The 7,184-nt window shown below is 55.1% G+C and overlaps 1 pseudogene; it reads right to left on the reverse strand.

Annotated features, from left to right (window-relative positions):
- Positions 1–4,148: 4,148 nt before the first annotated feature.
- LOC114503616 lies at positions 4,149–7,184 on the reverse strand (annotated as a pseudogene).

Consider the following 7,184-nt stretch of genomic DNA (forward strand, 5'->3'; position numbering starts at 1 on the left):
CACTGGGGTTGCTCCTGGAAGCAGGAGAGTGGGGGCCAGGGATGCTGCTTGACACCCCACAGTGCCCAGGACAGCCCCTCTCAGAGAGTGACCTGGCCCCAGTGTCCAAGGGCGGAGGGGAGACACTGTCCTAAGGGAAGAGAATGGGCTCCAGCTCTGTCTCCTGAAGGTGCCCCCCACAGGGTGACTCACTACACAGACACGGTCCCAGAAAGGGGCTGAGAGCCCAGGACAGAGACAGACCCTGACACACCAGGCACACGCTTGCCGTCCCCTGGCTAACACCCTCCTGGGCCAACCCTTCTCCTTCCCGAGGAACCTGGGTGGGCCCACGGCACCCCCTCCTTGGTTCCTGCAGGGCCCCGGGGTGCCAGCGACCCCACCCCACGGAGAGGTGCCTCTGTCTCAGGGTTGCTGAGGGCTGAGCTGGGTGGACAGGAACCGACTGGGCTCTTCACTGGAAGCTGCCCCTCTGGCTCCCCGAGTTACAAAGCCGATCTGAAGCCCCGCCCCAGCCCACCACAGACACACAGGTGACCTTCCAAAGGCCCCCACTGGCGACCCCAGCCCCTCGACGCTCATCCCGCCAGCACTGCCCCGGGCCCTGCCCCAAACGCCCTAACAGCCGCAAGGGAAAAAACTAACATGCACAGCACAGATGGAAGCAGAGGCCCCGGGGAGGTGGGGAGCCAGGCTGCAGGGCCCATGTCCCCACCCTCCTCATTCTCACTCTATTTTGGGAACCCCCCACCCCAACCATTTGCCACTCACATCAAGTATCACTCAGCCAGCCCTCTTAATCAGCAGTTACTCTGAGGGCACCCCCACCCCCCATATGTCCCAACAGAGCCAGAGCAGTCACCTCCGAAGGCCATCCCTACTGCCCACCCTTCCAGCTGCCAGGCCCCTGAGGGGGTGTCCTTGAGGACAACTGGGGGCTCTGCCAGGTCCTGGGAGCGGCTGACAAAGACAGGCAGGGGTGGCTGACAGCCTCCACCACCACACGCCCTCCACCACCACACGCCCTCCACCACCACCCAGGAACCCCCAAATCTGCCTAGCATAATCTGGTGGCCTGGGGGTACCCAAGAATGACCTCATCACCCCTCTGTTCACTTGAGGCTTCTCTGGCATTCAACAAGGTCACCAGACAATTGAATCTCAGGGAGGGGAGAGGGCAGTAGGCAGTGGGACAGCTCCCGGAGCAGAGGGATTCAGAGATGCAAACAAGGCTCCTTCTGCACAGGCTTGTAAGTCCCCTTGTAAAGGGACCTGCGAAATATAAAACCCCATGGGCTGGGGGAACACCAGGGTGTCGGGGGACAGGCAGGGTTAGGGGCAGGGGAGTGAGGGAGCGCCAACCTCGATCCCTGTCCTTCACTCCCCAGGGGGAGCCAGCACTGTGGCCACATCACTGCAAAACACACATGCATTCTGGAGTCGCCTGTCCCAGGGTCACTAGCTCTGTCCCCTCTAGGACCAGAGAATAGATGAGGATGAGGCCCGGCCCCCTCCTCCTGCACTTCCTCCTCCTCCTCCTCACTGCCCTCTTCCCCACTGGGATGGGCCCCCAAACCTCCTGGAACAGTTAAGTGCCCCCAAGGCTGTGTCTCAGACGTCCTTTGCACGGGGTATGTAGTTTTACCACTGTTCTGTGTCTCACTTTCAAGGCCGCCGAGTGGGGTCGGGTGGAGGGAGGGGAGATGGTTGAGGTACTTACTTTTCTTTTTCTCTCACAACAGTGGGGGGCTAAAGGTCTCAGGGGCTGGAGGAGCCGCTTCGGGCTGGCAGGGCTGGCTTTATAGGAGCCATCCCCACCCCCATCCAGGCAGTGCACCCTGGTTATTAATAGCAGCTGAAGATTCTTGCCCAAACATGGTCAGGAGGACAACAGCTGTGGGCGTGGCTGGCACCTGCTCTCGGCCACTGAGCCCTCTGACCTCTGAGAGACTGGCAGCACCCCGCCGGACCCAGTGTGGTGTGCTGACTCCTATAACTCAGCCCCCCAAACCTAACATGACTCATGCTTGGGGGGCAGCCAGTGTGTCCTGGGCCCTGATTCACCCTTGCCTTCCGTTAGGTAGGATGGACAGTAAACCAAAGCCAGGAGGAGGAGAGAGACGTATCTCTCCCACTAACTCAGCAGTCCTGAGCCCGGTCCGATAAGATTGCCAGGTGTTCCAACATCATGAGCAAAACTATGATATCGCAGGAGGAGGGGAGCCCTTGAAGTTCTGTGTGTGTCGTCTTCACCAGCTGGGAAAGGAAGCCTTTGTAACTGACCCCAGGTCTCGGAGGGAGAGGAGGAGGAGGAACCTAGAAACTGACTGAGGTATACAACCCCTGAACCCCAGTAGCTGGCGCACTCAGATTAGCTGGGTGCTCACTGGTATCCTCGGTCCAAGTGTATAGAACAAACTTACTAATGAACTTACTACCTTATTTCCTCTATATTTCATAAATAAAAATTGCTATCTCATTTCCACTATTCTCTTGTGAGGAAGGCAAGAACCGAGGAGAGGGAGCCCCCTAATGGAGTCTCCCCAGTAACACTTCCACCCTCACTGTCACCAGAGCAGGCAAACAGGACCACTGTCCGGAGGAAGCACAAGACCGGCACCCCGAGAGGCGGCATCTTTGCCGAGAGCAGGAGCCCAGAGTCTGCATTTGAACCCAGGTCTGCCTGACTCTCTCAGGTGATGCGTGAAAAACCCAAGCTGTGACGTAAAGCCTAAAATTAGGGTCCTGCCTTACATGCTGGTAAAAGCGGGAGGCTCCCACTGGCCTCCCCACTGGACCTCCCACGGAGGAGGTCTGCTTGCCCGAAGCCCTCCTGACTGAGGGATGGGACACACGGCCACTGACGCCCAAGTAGCAGGTCCCACATCTCTGCCAGCGGCAGGATCATTCACAACGACGACTTGGATCCATGCGCCTGCCCCTCCAGCCCAGGCCTTGCTCTGCAGCCAGAGTATGCTGATGTCGGTTTGGAGAACTTGACCTCCCCGGGAAAGCCTCGGTGTTCTCTGAGCTTGGTCCGGCTCTGAGACACTGATGTGATTGGCTGTACTACCAATATTTATGCAGCACTTGATGGTTATAAAACCCCTCTACCAGTTCCCACTTAGTCCTCATGGTGACTCTGGCAGGGAAAGGAGAAATTACTACCATTTTGCAGCCGGGAACACGAAGGCCGGGAGAGGATAACTGCTGACATTTAGGGGCGGGGCCAGCAGCGGAAGCCAGGCCCTCTTCACTCGCTCTGCTACGTGTGAGCTTTGCTTTGAGATAATCACCTTCCAAAGAGCTTCACACACAGCCAAATCCTAAGCCAACCCACAGGCAGGTCTGACCTGACTCCTGCCAGCTGGAATGATAAAATTCAGGGGTCCCACAGTTCCTGCCTCCAGCCCATCTTAAAAAGCAGGCAAGAAGACATGCCCATTTTGCATATGACAGGGAACCCTTGCTCCACAGATTTGCCGAGTGGTCCACTCTTCCCCGAGCAGAAGGAAGATGATGGCCCAGCACTAACACATGCCCCCCAATCACAATCCTAGCAAGAAAAGGGAATGACGGCACAGAAAATAGACAAGTGGCTCCCAGAGAGGGAACAAGCGGAAGACAAACGGTTTGGTAAACTGGCAAGTGGTTGTGGTGCACCTTTATCAGTGTATTAGTCAGCTCCTGCTGCAGGGCAAACCACCACGCGCTCAGGGGCCTGAAACAACAGGCACGGTATCTCCCAGATTCTATAGACCAGGAATCTGGCCATGGCTTCCCTGGGGCCTCTGCAAGATTTCTCCAGAGGCCGCAATCCAGGTGTCAGCCAGGGCTGGGTTTCATCCAAAGGCTCAAATGGGGAAGGATCTATTTCCTTTTGTTTTTTCAGTAAGAAAATACCATGGCTTATTTTATTTTCTTATAAAGATAGCCCTGCCCTGGCTGGTGTAGCTCAGTGGATTGAGCTCGGGCTGAGAACCAAAGGGTCACCGGTTCAATTCCCAGTCAGGGCACATGCCTGGGTTGCAGGCCAGGTCCCCAGTGGGGGCCATATGACAGGCAACCACACACTGACGTTTCTCTCCCTCTCTTTCTCTCTCCCTTCCCCTCTCTCTAAAATTAAATAAATAAAAAATTTTAAAAGATAACCCTGCTTGTTGGCTAAGTAAAAAAGATGTACACAGTTTTCGTGAGTAAATAAGATTTACCTGCTTCGGAAGCATACCATAATGCCAGAGAAGTGATATGGAGAGATGAAGGTGTAATGCTCTTAACCTTCATAGCAATAAAATGCAAAATAGAACAAAAAGTAAGACAATTTAATTAGAGCTGGACATTCCCACAGGGAAAAATCGAGAGGACTTAAATCAATCAGTAGGTTTTTGTATACGGTTTTAAAAGTGGATTAGTCTGAGCCACCCTCACTCCTCTCCCCTGCTCTCCCCACCTGAAGTACACCAATTTGGACCCCACCAAGCTGGTAGTCAGAAGCTTTGGCTTTTGCGTTAGAGATAAGAAAAGTCATAGAAGATCAGGAAACTGGCTTGGGTGAGGCACCTACATGCAGCGGTGTCGCCTACAGGAGTTGACAACATACTCAGCATTAGTCCTCTGCACCGAAATTGCAAAGGGCTCACAAGAGTGAAAGGTGGAGGCAGTGAGGCATCGTACTACGTGGTTGATTGGCAGGCCCAGTGAGCCTGCATAGGCCTGAGGTTGGGCAGACCAGGGTCCTGGGTATAAAACTGAAATGGCAATCTCCACAAGTCCTGGGCTGCTCCATGACTGACACCACTTGTCATCATAGCTGAAGAGAGACACTTCAAGGTAGAGGCTACTCCTGTAAGGCTGGACACTGGTGGGGCCCTGGCCCAGTGGCCTGCATACTGCTTCCGTGCACCCTCCGTACTTGGCATTTACAATAGAGTCTTCAAACCAGTGCTGGGTCCGCCTTGCAAAACTGTTGCTGGAAGCTGAGCAGGGAAACTGGACTTCACTGTGCAGGGCAGCACCACAGAAGGGATCACAGAAGTTCTCAAAGAGCTCCAAAAGCTCAGCTGGCGTATTCTCAAACACAGCAATCACCCCTGTTGTCACCATACTGTACACCGCAAACAAAGGTGCCTGTGACGGAGGTGAGTGGGATTCCTGGTGCTGAACTTTGGGGGCCTGCTGAGAACAGGACTTCTACAAGGACAAACATGTCTGGAAGGCAGGGTCCAAGGCCACTTTTGCCGGCTCTAAATGGGGGTCTCTGGAACCAGGGGGAGCACGCAGCTCTTCTTCAAACTGAAAGTGTTTATGCTCGAGATGAAATTGAATCCCGTCTAGGTGAGAGGTGTGCTTCTATGTACAAAGCAAAGACCAACACAGTGGCTCCTGGTGGCAAAGCGAACAAAACCAGAGTCACCTGGGGAAGGGTAACTTGTGTTCGTGGAAACCGGCTGGTCTGTGCTAAATCCGAAGCAGCCTTCCAGCCAAGGCCATCGGACGTGGAGTCCGTGTGATGCTGTGCCCCTCGAGGGTTTAAACTTACTGAAAAGTGAATAAACAGCCCTGACTGTGTGGCTCAGTTGGTTGGGGGTCCTCGGGCAAAGAGAAGGATTCCCAGCTGGGGCACACGCCTGGGCTGCAGGTTTGGTCCCTGGTCAGGGCGCAAAAGAAAGCCAACTGATGAATGTTTCTCTCTCACGTCGATGTTTCCCTCCCTCTCTTTCTCCCTCCCTTCCTTCTCTCTTTTAGTAAATAAAATAAATAATAAAATCTTTTTAAAAAACTAAATAGAAAAAAAAAAAGATGCCTGTGACGGATCTGTGCCCCTCAGGGTTGCTACAGTTCTCACTAGCAGACTTGAAAAACAGGTGGTTTTCGTCCAGAAGCTGCACTTTCCACATACACAGCTGCTGCAGTTGGTCAAAGAATTGGGAGAAGCGCCTCTTAGCCACTGTGTCCCCAGCCTGCTCTGCACAACGGCACAAGTACACGAGCAGACGATGTTACAGGGGGTTGGTGAAGGGGTCCCTGAAGAAACGGCCACTCCTGTCTGACCGTCCACTGTAGCTCTGAGAAAACAGCTGACACAGTGAGGAGGCCGTCCTCGCAGTCGAAGCAGCCAAGGGTTCTCACGTCAACGCAAGTGCCTTCACCTGAAGACGTGGACGGTCTGTGGCCGCACTGACAGTGGCCGGGATGTCTCTGCACAGGCGCAGCCCTCAGTCGTGCGGCAGGACCGCCTTAGCACCCCGGAAGGTGTGTGCACTACGTGAGCATCCGGTGTGGGGATCCACGATGCAGAGGAACTAGTCCTCCAGAGGGGACCGTGGGCTGGGGCTCGCAGGTTCACTGTCCCAACACACCCCCAAACCAGGAGGGTGAGGCTGCTTGGGACGTGGGCAGCTGAGCCCACGATGACACACTGGCAGCCGCCAGGGAAAAGGCGGCACTCCCGCTGCGGCCGCTCACCATCGGCTGCCACGTGGGTGACGCCCAGCAGGACAAGGAGCTGCCCACAAATGTGGATGACTGCCGGTCACTGCCGTTGCACAGAACCTCCCCTCAGAGCCCTGCAGGAGGGCCTCAGCTGTGAGACAGCCCTGGTACTCACAGATTTTGAGGTGCCTTGTCCGAAGAGGAAGCAATAAAGTAACCACCATTGGGTGAGAATTTACACAAGGAACAAGGAGGGTTTTTAACGTTGACAACTGTGTCGCTCCGGAAGACGTTCTGGAGGAATGCCTGGACCTGATGCCGGTGGGGGTCTGCCTTGCCTAAACTTGACACACTGGTGTTCCAAACACTGAATGGCACTTTGGTTCCAGATTCTTTGAGGTTTGATGGTGAAAACATAATGACCCATTATCACATCTCTGTCGGTCTCCACGCAAAGGGCTGGGACCAGGGGTCCCCCCACTGCCAGCTCTGGCACTCACCTTCCCCCAGCTGTGCCTTGGGACCTGGTGCCTGCAACCACAGCACCCCCACCCCCGAGGGAAGGATCCACTCCTAAGACCACCCCTGCAGTTGGTGAGCTCCAGTCCTTGCTGGCTGTTCCTTGTCAGGTGGGCCTCTCCAACACAGCAGCTGGCTTCATCTAAGTCAGCAAAGGAGTGTGCCAGCAAAACAGAAGTCACCATCGAGGTAGCCTAACCGTAGAAGTGACCTCTATCACCTCGGCTGAATCC

Source organism: Phyllostomus discolor, chromosome 8 (assembly GCF_004126475.2).
Source record: "Phyllostomus discolor isolate MPI-MPIP mPhyDis1 chromosome 8, mPhyDis1.pri.v3, whole genome shotgun sequence".
In the NCBI taxonomy this organism is placed as follows: Eukaryota; Metazoa; Chordata; class Mammalia; order Chiroptera; family Phyllostomidae; genus Phyllostomus; species Phyllostomus discolor.